The 16,221-nt window shown below is 41.0% G+C and overlaps 1 protein-coding gene across 3 annotated transcripts in view; it reads right to left on the bottom strand.

The window, feature by feature from the left end:
- The window catches only part of LOC124010208 (glycerophosphodiester phosphodiesterase domain-containing protein 5-like), a 42,100-nt gene extending 26,224 nt beyond the window's left edge, over positions 1-15,876 (bottom strand). The window contains exon 1 of one of the 3 annotated variants that reach the window (XM_046322631.1): positions 15,632-15,876. The gene's annotated coding sequence lies outside the window, so the exon portion shown is untranslated. The other 2 variants (XM_046322651.1, XM_046322641.1) reach the window with 2 other exon arrangements.
- Positions 15,877-16,221: the final 345 nt, after the last annotated feature.

The raw sequence follows: 16,221 nt of genomic DNA, 5'->3' as shown, positions 1-16,221 counted from the left end.
TCGAAGTTGGACCTTCGGAACGCCTACCATCTGGTTCGGATATGGGAAGGAGACGAGTGGAAGACAGTCTAACACGGCTAGTGGGCACTATGAGTACCTAGTTATGCCATTCGGACTGACCAATGCTCCCGCAGTGTTCCAGGACCTGGTCAATGATGTGCTCCATGACATGTTGAAACGGCTTGTGTACGTCTACCTCGACGACATCCTTATCTTTTCCAGTTCGGCTCAAGAGCAGGTTCTCCACATCTGACAAATCATCCAGCGCCTCCTGGAGAACCAGCTGTTTGTTAAAGCTGAAAATGTGAATTCCATCGCTCCACTCTCTCTTGTCTGGGATACATCATCACTGCAGGGGACATTTAGATGGATCTTAACAAGGTGAGAGCAGTGGAGTGACCCCAAGCCACCTCCAGAGTGTAGCTTCAAAGCTTCTTGGGGTTTGCTCTTTTCTACCGCCGCTACAGCACCCTGGCTTCCTCCCTCTCTGCACTCACCTCACTCAAGGTTTTGTTCACGTGGTCCGCAGCTGCTGACCAAGCGTTTTCAGATCTCAAGCATCGATTCACCACAGTCCTCATCTTAATCCATCCGGACCCGTCCCGTCAGTTCGTGGTGCAGGTCGACACATCTGACGTTGGAGTGGGAGCCGTCCTTTCCCAACGTTCTGTCTAGGATCAAAAGCTGCATCCCTGACCCTTCCTCTACCATTGTCTTAATCCCGCTGAGAAGAACTACAACATGGGAAATTGGGAACTTCTTGAGATCAAGATGGGGCTGGAGGAGTGGAGACACTGGCTAGAAGGGGCAGAACATCCATTCTTAGTGTGGATCGACCAAAATAATCTGTAATATCTCTGCACCACCAAGCGCCTCCACTCAAGGCAGGCTCTTTGGGCTCGGTTATTCACTCATTTTAATTTGACCATCTCCTACTGCCCTGGGCTCATTCCTCTAACCTCACCTGCCATCCCGGCTACCACCGGACCCTGGCTTTCCTCCGACAATGGTTTTGGTGCCCCACCATGGTTCCTGACGTCTCCACGTTCATCGCCGCCTGCATTGTGTGTGCACAGAGTAAGACACCACGGCAGGCCTCCTTCAAACACTCCCTGTTCCTCACCGCCCCTGGTCCCATATATCCCTGGACTTTGTCACTGGTCTCCCGCCATCCGATGGCAACACCACTATCCTTACGGTAGTGGACAGGTTTTCCTAAGCCACCCATTTCATTCCCCTTCCCAAGTTACCCTCAGCCAAGGAGACGGCTTAGCTCATGGTCCAGCAAATTTTCCAGATCCATGGACTCCCGGGTGACATGGTCCTCAGTTCTCATCCTGATTCTGGAAGGCGCTCTGCACCCTCATTGGGTCATCGGCCAGCCTTTCCCCGGGATTCATCCCCAATCTAATGGCCAGTCAATCAAGATGACTCTTCGTTGCCTCGTCTCAAATTGTATTATAAACCAATAAGAGAATGGTTAAATGAGCATCAGTTTGACTTAGTTGCATTTAGGCGGTCTCATTCGGGGATCTGAGACCCCCCTGGGCTCCCCGTAATTCACACTCTGGTGACCATGGTCATTTGGCTGACCAATAACTATCATGTGTGTCATCATAACCAGATGTTATGAGTGTCATCATGCGTGTCATCATAACCAGATGTGACTGACCTAGCGGACTATGCTAATAAGACTAACCTAGCAATGAGGACTAGCAGATAGTAGTTCTGTGGACTGCATGTTAATAAGAGAGTTATTAAACATAACTAAACCGGATAACTCACTGCCTTGTCTCCATCCTGATACATGACCTTTACATCTCTATCCCAAGCCATATACCACCTCTGTCTGGGGACATATTGTTTGTAAATCACTGGCGACCTAAATTCATATAACAAGACTCAGAAAGAAATGCTTGAGCATCAGAATATGCAGATCCGCGTCGGTCCAATCGCTGTTTATTCATTGTTTGACTTGTATGGGAACACCCCAGCCCAGGGGAGATACTTCCTGGAGACCTAGCCCAGAGTGGCACACCATGCTGGGGGAAGCTGGGCCGTGGGCACCCTGCCAGAGTCCACATCCCGGGACAGGACCCCAGGAGAGGGTCACGCAGGGCTGCTCAGCCTTCCATCACAAGGGGAAGATTTTACCCAGGTCAGGTCAGGTTGACACACTGTGGCTTTTCAGAACAAGAAATCTGATGACAGGCTAAATATTTGTCTCGGTTAGGCTATTCCATTCAAATGAATAGTTGAACACAAAAGTAAAGGCCTTACTTTTTCTTCAGAATAGGAGTCAAATAGACAGAAGGACATGTGCTAGAGGGATGAAGTGTCAGCTGAAAAATACTCATACCTTATAATCAATCAAACTGCCTTAAACAGAGACTAAAGTTATTTTTTGCAATAAGTACAAGCACTCCTTAGGGTTTAACATATCAAACTGCCAATGGTTGATGCAGTTAACTGGAGAAAAAAACCTAACAAAGCTTTTCAAGCTATTTGGAATGTAATATTGACCCTGGGCAGGAAAAAAAAATCTCTGCTAGTAAGACTTCGGAGGCCTTTAAAGGATCGCTGCTGGGAGTTTCATAACTGGCACCTTTCTGTAGCTACCTACTGGGCACACACTCATTGAATCAGTGTTGTTTCCACAACATTTCCACAACTACCTAAGAAGACTCTGGTTCTCTCTCTCTGGGTGTTTCTCTTCCTTTTACAATCGGTTATAGAATTAGCTTCTCAGACAATGTTTTAGAACCATACTCTCAAACGATATCAGTATTTTATAAATGGCCTCTAAGATAAAGCGGTTTGCTAGAATTGGCCTCAAGCAATAGTCCAGTCGGACAATCACGCAATAATTCCCCCCATTGTAAAAAAAATAGGCAACTTCATCATTAATTTTATACAGAAAAAACAAAAAAATGCAGAAAAGCTGCTGTGTTGTACAATGTACATGTAGCCAGGTAAATAATCCCGACCTACGGTTTGCAATGCTCCCACTTAGGGAAATAAAGCTTGCAAGACGAGCCCTCAGGCTATTTGGTGTGAGAGAGTGGGAAATGTGGGGACTCTGTGTCCAAGTAGGCTACACGAAGCTATGTGTGTGGAAAACATTTCATCACAGGTAAGATATTTAACTTGTTTAGTACAGTCTGTAACTCCACTCACTACTTGTAGCTGTATAGTCTGTTTGTTGGTGTTGTTGGTCTTGGCCCACTTAAAGTGGAACTGGCAGCATTTTAGCAACATGAAATCTTATAAAAACCTGTTCATATACACCCCCAGGAAGAATATGACACTTTAACCTTTTCATACGCGAGTTCCAAATATCTCTAACCATCACCCCAGCAGGAGTTGTTTTATGTACGTGATGTCAGAATGCATTCACTGTTCCAAAATGGGATTGTTACGCAACAGGCAGTTAACACACACACACTGCCTGCTAATTACCTATAGGCTGTTTCAACATGTCAATTTCAAATGATTTTCTAACAAGTTGTATTTTCTAACAACAGTTTGAATTGAGGTGTGTTTTGCCTCATTAATTCACATACAAGTAGCCAATTTCAGTGTTGCGTACAATTTATGTTTGAGGCTGTCCCTCTTCGAGGACAGCCCTTACCCATTTTGTCCACACATCAAGTATGCAGACTTGCACGAACTGGCACATTCTCTGGCTGGTGCTCACTTTGCCACCATTGTTGTTTTCCTTACAAATAATAACTTTGGACAAGTGTGCTTTTCTATCGAAGTGCCTTATTTTCTCTATATCATGCTGTCGTTTCTACTGTAGCATGAATTATGTATGTATTATGTATGCATGATAATATATTTACAGTTTTATTCACGTTTTCAATTACTTGTGACAATTATTACATAGATTGTAATGGAGACCTATGATGTATGTAAAATGCTTTTTTGAAGGTTATACTGATCATAATGAGCTAATGCTAAGCTATTTGCCAGCTATGTGTGGCGCCATGTTTGCTGACATTATACAATGCATTCTGGGTGTCACGTAGAAGTCTGTCAGACCAAAACTGTTATAATGAGGTGAAGGACTGGTTCACTCATCTTTCATGTAAACTTCCCGGCAATGAATTAAGAGAAGTGAATGATTGTAGACGACACAGCCCCTTCGACATGCGTACTGCAAACAGACAACTCATCTCGTCTCCTCTTATTATCTTTGGTTAACGCAAAAAACAAGTGTGCACAAACCCATCGTTGGATTACTTTCGATTTCAAGAAAGTGTTTTACTCAATTATTTAGATCAATGTTGAGCTCAGCCGTAATGTGACAAATTATAAATAGTAATTGCCATTAACTAATTCATATAGTGTTTTCTGTCAGCTAAGCGTTATCTAAATATCACCGCTAGTGTTATGTCAATATTTCTTCAGTTAGCAGTAGGACTAATGTAGCTTACATTATCCGGTTTGGATGACTGTGTATGCTGTTGGTACTTCTGTGAATGTCTGAACATGGCATCCAAAAATAAACTTCTCATATTCAGGACATAATTTTATAAGGACTGTGTTTGTGCAAAATGTTTCTGTGAAAAAACAGTGTGGCTAGCTCAAAAACTGACTGTCCAGTTGATTGACGCAATAATCTAAATAAGCGTTCTAATCAAACCAGTCTGAAAAGTCAGCAACTTTCCCGCTAGCCATGAGTGGCTGAGATAGAGTGGGCTGGACATGCCGAGAGAGGAGTTCGGATTGGTCTGCCATGTAGCACTTTCTGTCTATAATATGAGCTGGTCAGTATGTGTAGGTAAACTTTTCTAATGCTGATAAAAAAAAAAGATATCACGTAGTATTACTGCATAAGTGTTGTGCTCCACTTTCTGGAGGACCGAGTTTTGAAATTAGTGGAATTAGAGGATGATACCTAAGGAGATGTCGCAAATTCTGGCGTTTGATTGCAAATATGCAGACGGAGTTCAAAAGAGAACACACAGAAGGCTGTTGTATAAAAAAACCTAACTGGATTACATCGTCAAACTAAGGGCAACATGGGAGAAGCGTCTGTCCAGGTATATTGGTAAAAGAGTCTAGTTGGCTACATTTTCAGATATTACACGTTTCTAATTGTCAGAAAGTTGTTTTTATTTCAAGTTAGTGTACTGTTAGCTATCTAGCTAATGTTACGTGCATTATCTGTGTAGTAATATTACTCGCATCCCAGAGCTATTTGAATTGATAGTTGTAGCCTAATGTAATATATTTAACATTGAACCTGGTTGGTTAGCTACCTGCAGATTTATGCAGGGTAGTAACGTTATGAGTTGGGATTATGCTTCATTGTTTAGTTAGCTACAAAATACTCCATTATGCACATAACTACTTCAATAGAATGTTTACGATGTCTACCGATAGTTGTCGCAGTGACGTGGCTGGTAAATTCGATCTGGCTATCTACTCTGATTTCAGTACACTCTCGTCTGAGTGTGACAGAATAACTGATCAATTTACAAACGCTCAACACCCGTTTAATATGGCTGATGTCAGTAAATGTTGGCAAAAAAGGGTGATTTCATTGGCCAGCAGCACAGTTGCAGTCACCAATGCTCTGGATAACATAACAACAGCCTAACCAGCTCTGCTAGGGCGTGTAATATGGTCATAATGAGCGGTTCTCATTTGTGTCTGGAAGTAGCTAGCAAGTTAGCCAACATTAGCAAGTTAGCTTGGGTGCTTGACTGCTGTTAGGTCAGAACACTCGGCACAATCCTACTCCACCGAGAGCGAAATGCTCTGAATTTACGAACTGACAACACCTAGTTTACAAAACACCCAGAGTTCACTCTGGCACTCCAGATTAAATTTACAAACACTCCTGCAGTATAAGACAGGCATTAGTCTTGAAATCTTTGGTTGTTTTGTACATAGCTTCAAATGTGAATCCTTAAAAAGATGGAGCTAAAGCTTAAGAGGGTGTGAAAGATACTGAATGGGTGTAGACAAAGAAGAGCTCTCCAGTAGGTACCAAAACATTTAAGTTGTTCAACATTCAAGGCAGAATTAATTTCACATGGTTCCTCAACTGTAGTGCACGATATACAATTTTCTAGCTCGGAGTCTCACCTGTTATTCAATGTAAAAACACTTTCAAATTTAGCTACAGAAGACAAATGAAGGCAGTCGTTCACATATGGTCATTTTCAAGACTTGATAAATTCTTAGAAGTTTGGGAATTACGTACAGTTGAATTCAGAAGATGACATACACTATAGCCAAATACATTTAAACTCAGTTTCAAAATTCCTGACAATTTATCAAGTAAAAATGCCCTGTCTTATGTCAGTTAGGATCACCACTTTATTTTAAGAATGTGAAATGTCAGAATAATAGAGAGAATTATTTATTTTAGCTTTGATTTCTTTCATCATATTCCCAGTGGGTCAGACGTTTACATTCACTCAATTAGTATTTGGTAGCATTGCCTTTAAATTGTTTAACTTGGATCAAACGTTTAGGGTAGCCTTCCACAAGCTTCCCACAATAAGTTGGGTGAATTTTGGCCCATTCTTCCTGACAGAGCTGGTGTAACTGAGTGAGGTTTTTAGGCCTCCTTGCTCGCACACGCTTTTTCAGTTCTGCCAAAAAATTTTCTATAGGATTGAGGTCAGGGCTTTGTGATGGCCACTCCAATACCTTGACTTTGTTGTCCCTTAAGCCATTTTGCCACAACTTTGGAAGTATGCTTGGGGTCATTATCCATTTGGAAGACCCATTTGCAACCAAGCTTTAACTTCCTGACATGTCTTGATGTTGCTTCAATATATCCACATCATTTTCTTTCCTCATGATGCCATCAAGTTTGTGAAGTGCACCAGTCCCTCCTGCAGCAAAGCACCTCCACAACATGATGTTGCCACCCCCGTGCTTCACGGTTGGGATGGTGATCTTCGACTTGCAAGCATCCCCCTTTTTCCTCCAAACACAACAATGGTCATTATGGCCAAACAGTTCTATTTTTGTTTCATCAGACCAGAGTACATTTCTCCAAAAAGTATGATCTTTGCCCCCATGTGCAGTTGCAAACCGTAGTCTGCCTTTTTTATTGCGGTTTTGGAGCAGTGGCTAGTTCCTTGCCGAGTGGCCTTTCAGGTTATGTCGATATAGGACTCATTTTACTGTGGCAATACATACTCTTGTACCCATTTTCTCCAGCATCTTCACAAGGTCCTTTGCTGTTGTTCTGGGATTGATTTGCAGAACGCGTCTCCTTCCTGAGCGGTAAGACGGCTGCGTGGTCCCATGGTGTTTATACCTGCGTACTATTGTTTGTACAGATGAACGTGGTATCTTCAGGCTTTTGGAAATTGCTCCCAAGGATGAACCAGACTTGGAGGTCTACAAAAGAGAATTCTGAGGTCTTGGCTGATTTCTTTATTTTCCCATGATGTCAAGAAAAGAGGCACTGAGTGTGAAGGTAGGCCTTGAAATACATCCACAGGTACACCTTCAAATCGACTCAAAAGATGTAAATTAGCCTATCAGAAGCTTCTAAAGCCATGACATAATTTTCTGGAATATTTCAAGCTGTTTCAAGGCACAGTCAATTTAGTGTATGTAAACTTCTGACCCACTGGAATTGTGATACAGTGAATAAGTGAAATAATCTGTCTGTAAACAATTGTTGGAAAAATTACTTGTGATAGTAATGTAGATGTCATAACAGACTTGCCAAAACTATAGTTTGTTCACAAGAAATTTGTTGAGTGGTTGAAAAATGAGTTAATGACTCCAATATAAGTGTATTTAAACTTCAGACTTAAACTGTAGATATGATAGCCTACTAGCCACGTTATGACTAACTTGTGATCATTGTCCTTGCTAGTTTGATTGTATCGACATTCCCACCCTTAGTTCCATTTGTCAGTTTTTGTCTAAAATATTGAGTCGTTGAAACTGAAACAGTGCCTCCCGAATGGACTGGGATTTACAACCTGATAGCAATATTTTTTGGACTACCAAGAAATGTATTGGTGAATTATATTAATCATGCATTGAACTGCATCCCTCTATTCTGCCAACAATTCCTTAGTGTACACCATGGAATGTTGAGTCAGATATAATCTATTTTTAAAACCTCTTATAAAGTTGTATTTTCTTAGCATAAACTGGGATTTGTATCTTTTTGATTGATATTATGATTGCCAATATGAAACAGACAAAGTAATTAAAACACTGGCAGTTCCACTTTAATGTTCTGGTCTAGCATTTTCTTAAACAGGGGCACGAGGGAAGCCCTACAATATTATATTTTTCTAAGTAGTGAGAATGCTAGGCAGCAGCCGATGTTGAAAATAATCTTTAGACATGTACTTTTCTTCAATGTAGTTTTGCAACTGACTAAAACTAGCAGAAAACACAAATTAAGCTTGAAAAAGGTCAAGCTTTTGCAGTGAGCCACCTGGGTAACCTAGGTAACCACATGTTGTTTTCCCCACAGCTGGGCAGTGTCACTATGTTCTAATACAGACGTGGGTCTATAGCAGTTTTCTAGAATGGGCCTCTGACGACAGCAGTGTTCTAGAATTGGCCTCTCAGACGACAGCACATTAAAGTTGCCTGTGTCATTAGAATTATCAGCCCATAGTTATTCATAGAATAATCCACTGAGTTTCAGCCATGGATGTCTAAAATTAGCCCTTTATATCGGTCAGTGTCACTTATTTCCAAGCTCCTCCATTATTCATTCATTCCCTCATGAAAAATATATCACCCATGAATTATTCATCCCTGGATCTCTCATTCAGTGTATTCACTGCCCCACAATAGGGTTTGGGCAACGTTCTCATTAGCTACTCATGAAAGGGATGGTAGGACATAACACATTTACTATTGCCCTCATCGTGAAAACAAGGCTTCAGACATGACCCATACATGTCAAATCAATCATCACTGAGGTGGCTGGTGCCAGAAATAGCCTTTGCTGACAGTGTTATGTACCTGACTTTATCAGATGGTGGGAGGATGTGACTTTTAATGGCTTAATAAGATGTTCCTCAGTAGCAAAGCTGTATAACCTCTTGGCCAGCATTTGATAATTTATGCAGTCTCCCAAGTAGCGGCCTAATCATCCATTCATTAATGATGATTTCGACTTGACAGATAACCTCATGATGACATATGTTGGGAAAAGCAGGACACAGAGTCTGGAAAGTGTTGTTACAAACGCAGTGACTATATAACATCTCTACCAGAATATCAAATGCAAAAAGACTGATAATTTAACAGAGACCCTAGAGTTACTATGACTGAGATGTTACAACTGCCCTGGTGCATTTGGCTGCTGTGATAACTTAAGAGCTCATCCCAACCTTCTCTTTAAACCTGAATACATTACTGACCAACACACAAGACAAAGATAGGAAGAGATCCACATCACAATATGGTTGGCCAACACCTGCTCAAAAGATTTCAGACAGTGTATAACCTTCTAGAATGTAAAACTGTCAAAACATGCCTATATTTTTATTGTATTCAAATACCAAGCTAGATGGTTGCATTCATGTCTTCACTGGCTATTTATATATTTGGTTATAGATCAGGAGACAGGAGTTGGGGAACATTTTGCATGAAGTTGCCCTTCTGCAATCTGTAACTATATTGCACAGTGAGTCACATGATTCTAGCTTATCCCTGATTAAACATATTGAGAGTGTTACAACTATCCTGTGTTAGAACCACATCAGCTGTAATTACTCAGCAGTAGGCCTAAACTGTACTTTCAGACAAGGTGTATAAAAACAATTATTAAACTAGATTTGAAGCAACTGGGCCAGTTCTTTTTGCATTAGTTACTAGTACAGTTACAGTGTGGTTATTTGGTAATTATGCAAGTGAATACAATTTAACTAGGTATCAGTGCAACTTCACGTACAGTGAGAAATTATACAATGAGATACAGTATGATGATGGTGATGAAATATTGTGAATTCTTATTCATTTTTAAACAGTCCAGGTCTGGTCAGCCACTGTGGGCTACCTGACCTAGGCCAATTAACATGTTTTAAATAAATCGGGATGGTTCTAACACAGGATAGTTGTAACACTCAATATGTTTAATCAGGGATAAGCTAGAATCATGTGACTCACTGTGCACATGGTCAGTTTAGTCCTCAACGTTTATCTGAAGAAGCAAGACCCTGTGATAAACTGCAGATTTTAATGACATTAATCTGATTGAGGTAAGGAATACATTTTTTTCACCAAATTTGTATTTGCGCTGGCATCACCTGCTTTGTCGTTAGATTCACCAAACTGAAATCAGGTTTACAACCAACGTGTGTAGACATAGTTGATGTAAGTTAACAATGCTAAAGTTTGAACATGTAAATAAATTGAAGATAGCTAATGGCTGCAAGGGTCAGCATTAGTTGTGACGCGCCTAAGGAGGTCTGGATGCTGGGAATGAAATTGATGGACCCACCAAGCCCGTACCCAGGGACTACCATACCAGTGTAAAATTGTTTAACTTGGATCAAATGTTTAGGGTAGCCTTCCACAAGCTTCCCACAGTAAGTTGGGTGAATTTTGGCCCATTCCTCCTGACAGAGCAGGTGTAACCGAGTCAGATCTGTAGTCCTCCTTGACTTTCCTGTCCTTAAGCCATTTTGCCACAACTTTGGAAGTATGCTTGGGGTCACTATACATTTGGAAGACCCATTTGCGACCAAGCTTTAACTTCCTGACTGATGTCTTGGGATGTTGCATCAATATATCCAAATAATTTTCTTTCCTCATGATGCCATCTAGTTTGTAAAGTGCACCAGTCCCTCCTGCAGCAAAGCACTCCCACAACATGATGCTGCTACCCCTGTGCTTCATGGTTGGGATGGTGTTCAACTTGCAAGCCTCCCCCTTTTTCCTCCAAACATATCGTTATGGCAAAACAGTTATATTTTAGTTTCATCAGACCAGAGGATATTTCTCCAAAAAGTACGATCTTTGTTCCCATGTGCAGTTGCAAACCGTAGTCTGTCTTTTTTTATGGCGGTTTTGTAGCAGTGGCTTCTTCCTTGCTGAGCGACCTTTCAGATTATGTCGATGTAGGACTCGTTTTACTGTGGATATAGATACGTTTGTACCCGTTTCCTCCAGCATCTTCACAAGGTCCTTTGCTGTTGTTCTTTTTGCACCAAAGTATGTTCTTCTCTAGGAGACAGAACGCGTCTCCTTCCTGAGCGGTATGACGGCTATGTGGTCCCATGGTGTTTATACCTGCGTACTATTGTTTGTACAGATGAACATGGTACCTTCAGGCATTTGGAAATTGCTCCCAATGATGAACCAGGTCTTGACTGATTTCTTTTGATTTCCCCATGATGTCAAGCAAGGTTTGAAGATAAGCTAAATTACATAATTTTAGTTATTGGAGGAATACCTGTGAATGTATTTCAAGGCCTATCAGAAGCTTCTAAAGCCATGGCAATTTTCTGGATTTTCAAAGCTGTTTAAAACTTCTTAGGGTTGCAATCCCGTTAACGGGATGATATGACAACAGCCAGTGAAAGTGCAGGGTGCCAAATTCAAAACAGAAATCTCATAATTAAAATTCCTCAAACATACATGTATTTTATACCTTTTTAAAAGGTAATCATGTTGTTAATCCCACCACAGTGTCCGATTTCAAATAGGCTTTACAGCAAAAGCACCACAAACGATTTGTTAGGTGACCACCAACTCACAGAAAAACCCAGCCATTTTTCCAGTCAAAGAGAGTAGTCACAAAAAGCACAAATAGAGATAAAATGAATCACTAACCTTTGATGATCTTTATCAGATGACACTCATAGGACTTCATGTTACACAATACATGTTTTGTTTGATAAAGTTCATATTTACATAAAAACATCTGAGTTTACATTGGCGCGTACGTTCACTAGTTCCAAAAACATGATTGATTTTGTATAGCCACATTAATTCAACAGAAATACTCATCATAAATGTAGATGACAGTACAAGTTATACGCATGGAATTATAGGTATACCTCTCCTTAATGCAACCGCTGTGTCAGATTTCCCAAAAACCTTACGGAAAAAGCAAACCATGCAATAATCTGAGACAGCGCTCAGAAAATAAATAAAATGATCCATGTTGGAGTCAACAGAAATCACATTATAAATATTCACTTATCTTTGATGATCTTCATCAGAATTTACTCCCAGGAATCCTAGTTCCACAATAAATGCTTGATTTGTTTGGTAATGTCCAAGTAACTACTTTTGTTAGCGCGTTTATAGTACACAAATCCAAACGCTCGTGCAGGTCCAGCCGAACATCGGACGAAAACTTCAAAAAGTTATATTACAGGTCGAAGAAACTTTTCAAACTAAGTATAGAATCCATCGGTGTTGTTATCATAAATCTTCAATAAAGTTCCAACCGGAGAATTCCTTTGTGTGTAGAGAAGCCATGGAACGCAGGTCGCTATCATGTGAATTGCGCGTGACCAGCCCGTGGCTCTCTGCCAGACACCTGGCTCATTTAGCTCCCATTCAGCCCCACAACACAGTAGAAGCCTCGTTCAAGTTTCTAAAGACTGTTGACATCTAGTGGAAGGCCTAGGAAGTGCAACTTCATCCATATCCCACTGTGAATTCAATAGGGGCTGGGTTGAAAAATCGACCAGCCTCAGATTTCTTACTTCCTGTTTGGATTTCTTCTCAGGTTTTTGCCTGCCATATGAGTTCTGTTATACTCACATCATTCAAACAGTTTTAGAAACTTCAGAGTGTTTTCTATCCAATAATATGCATATATTAGCAACTGGGACTGAGGAGCAGGCCGTTGACTCTGGGCACCTTTCATCCAAGCTACTCAATACTGCCCCTGCAGCCATAAGAAGTTTTAAAGGAACAGTAAACTTAGTGTATGTAAACTTCTGACCCACTGGCATTGTGATAGTGAATTAAGTGAAATAATCTGTCTGTAAACAATTGTTGGATAAATGACTTGTGTCATGCACACAGTAGATGTCCTAACAGACTTGCCAAAACTATAGACTTGATGCCAAATTAACTGTTAGTTACTGAAGAGTTGTCCAGTGTTCTGTTTTTCTATATTTTGTAGAGCGGTTAAAAAACAAGTTAACGACTCCAACCTAAGTGTATGTAAACTTGACTTCAACTGTATATTTATACAGTAATTATTATTTAATGTGTCATCATCTGGGATTTGAACTCACAACTTCTTGGTTGCCGGCATTATGATATTTCTGCTATGCCACCACACCTGTATTCCTGCACTTGTTAAATATACGCTCAAGAAAAACTATGATATTGTATTTCTCATAATGATTCAGGAGTAACATTGAAACAACATACAGAATACCCTCAAATTGCTGAAATATGTCAATTAAATCAACGATGAGAGAAAAGTCAGATTAACTGATAACTAAAAGAGCACTGCAGATGGCACTCTGTGCATAGATTTATTATAGGCATTGAATGTGTAGGGGAATGCTACAGACATTATTGCTGAGCAGAAAGATCGGCACACCTAAAATCCAGAAACTGAGAGTCCAAATCCCAGGTGGGGTTATATTTGAGATGGAACAGCATACCACTTACTTTAAAACCTCCATACCATTACTTTACTTATAATGGTTTGGGACTATCTGGGACCATTACATAACATTTGTGTGCTTAATCTACGTCACTTTTGTTTTGAGCAGACTTCGCAATGGGCTTTGAACGGGGCACCTGGCTCACGCCCGGGAGGCAAGCCCGGTTCCAAAATGAAGGCAATCACTTTTTACCTGGTGTAACAATGTCTCTTCCGTCCCTCTCCTCGCCCCAACATGGGCTCGAACCAAGGACCCTCTGAACACATCAACAACTGCCACCCACAAAGCATGGTTACCCATCACTCCACAAAAGCCACAGCCCTTGCAGAGCAAGGGAAACAACTACTTCAAGGTCTCAGAGTGAGTGATGTCACCAATTGAAACGCTATTAGCGCGCACCCCGCTAACTAGCTAGCCATTTCACCCCCCTTTCACTGCCTCCTTTTCTGCAGCACCCAGTGATCCGGGTCAACAGCATCAATGTAACAGTTTTGCTTCTGTCCCTCTCCAACCTGGGCTCAATACAGGGACCCTCTGAACACATCAGCAAAACCACTAGGCAGATAGGCTAGTGGTTAGAGCGTTGGGCCAGTAACAGAAAAGTTGCTGGATCGAATCACTGAACTGAGGTGAAAATCTGTTGTTCTGCCCCTGAGCAAGGCGGTTACCCCACTTTTCCCTAGGTGGCAAAGACATGGAAGTAATTTAAGACAGCCCCCCATAATTCTCTGATTCAGAGGGGTTGGGTTAAATGTGGAAGACACATTTCAGTTGAATGCATTCAGTTGTACAACTGACTATCCCACAAAGCATTGTTATCTATTGCTCCACAAAAGCCAAGGCCCTTGCAGAGCAAGGGAAACAATTACGTCAAGATCTCATAGGGAGTGATGTCACCGATTGAAAAGCTATTAGCGTGCACCCCGCTAACTAGCTAGCCATTTCACACCTGTTACACTGGGGCAACCCGTGTCAGATAATCAAATCACTTCAATATCTAATGTGAAGTGTTCCAAAAACACATTTTCATACGTGAAATGTTACATGAAGTGTTCCAAAAACATGTTTTCATATGTGAAACATGTTTTCACGTGATCACATAAAATCACATGTCATCACAAAGGATCACACGTGTTCACATGTGGAATTCATTTATTTATTTTTCTTCCATAAGGGACCACAAACATTCAATTGTTTAGTCCAGATGTTGTAGTTTAGTTGTGAAGGACCAATTAATGGAACGTAAAAATAAACATTTTATTAATTCGGCTGTTCTCATGATTTCGTTGAATGTCGTGATTTATGCATTTATTCAAACTGTTACATTTCACTAAACCCTGTTTCAACTGACCCGAAGGCGGGGTAATGTTTCCAAAGTCACAATTTATCTGTTTTAGAGAGATAATACCTATACCCATTTGTAGCAGACAGATGGAAGACAGATGGAAGCTGTTCCTATGTTTTGAATGTAGTAGCTCAAACAATCTATGAGAAATTGACAAAAATGCCAGAAGTGTTACAGCCATCACCGGTCTCCCCTACAGTACAGTCTGACCAGTCTACACATCAATGTCTCATTAGGACTCATGAAATGATCGCTGGTAAACAAGGCAAGCCACACAGTAGGCTATGTGATATTGGTCGGTTTATATTACATTTAATCCGTTAACGTGCACACAATGTCAACACTCACCTTCCCTCCACGACTGCGTATCTTCTCCAAAGCAAAAGTTATACAACTAGGTAGCCTATTAGATATATGTGTCATAGCCATATTCCCGTGATAGTACACCGATACTTGTCCCCTAGTTGAAGTTATTGCGGGTTCGTCCAACTTCAAATAATTCGCTAAACTTTGTGGTTCGCGAGAATTAGGTTTCGGGTTTTGTCGGCAAACCATCGAATGACAAACTATGACATTTAGGGTACATAAACTACAGACGCCGGCGTACCGAGAATGCTCATTTCCAATGACAATTTCCGAAGTGAATTTTCATTGGAATTCTAACAAAATAACTGACAGGATTGTGACTCACCGAAGGTTTACACACTTCTCAGAAAAGGATAGAACCTTAATCCGTCCTACACGGTGTGGGTGGAGCTGCAGTGAACACTTTGCTCCGAGAGACCTGTTACGAAAAGGCTATGTATCCTCTGCCCGGCACTAATTCAGGGTATGGGCTTTAGAAACTAGCAGCCTGGCCTCATAGGCTAGACGTAACATAGTAAAAATAAATCAGGGACTGTCAAAATATACTGGACAAAAATATAAATGCAACATGTAAAGTGTGGTCCCATGTTTCATGGGCTTAAAGAAAATATCCCAGACATTTCCATACACACAAAAAGCTTATTTATCTCAAAGGTTGTGCAAACATGTGTGTACATCCCTGTTAGTGGGCATTTCTTCTTTGCCAAGATAATCCATCAACCTGACAGGTGTGGCATATCAAGAAGCTGATTAAACAGCATTATCATTACACAGGTGCACCTTGTGCTGGAGACAATAAAAGGCCACTCTAAAATGTGCAGTTTTGTCACACAACATAATGCCACAGATGTCTCAAGTTTTGAGGGAATGTGCAATTGGCATGATGACTGCAGAAATGTCAACCATTGAATATTC

This window comes from Oncorhynchus gorbuscha, linkage group LG02 (genome assembly GCF_021184085.1).
Source record: "Oncorhynchus gorbuscha isolate QuinsamMale2020 ecotype Even-year linkage group LG02, OgorEven_v1.0, whole genome shotgun sequence".
Taxonomy (NCBI): Eukaryota; Metazoa; Chordata; class Actinopteri; order Salmoniformes; family Salmonidae; genus Oncorhynchus; species Oncorhynchus gorbuscha.
The sequence above is the reverse complement of the archived record's forward strand: the minus strand, read 5'-3'. Positions and strand labels throughout refer to the sequence as shown.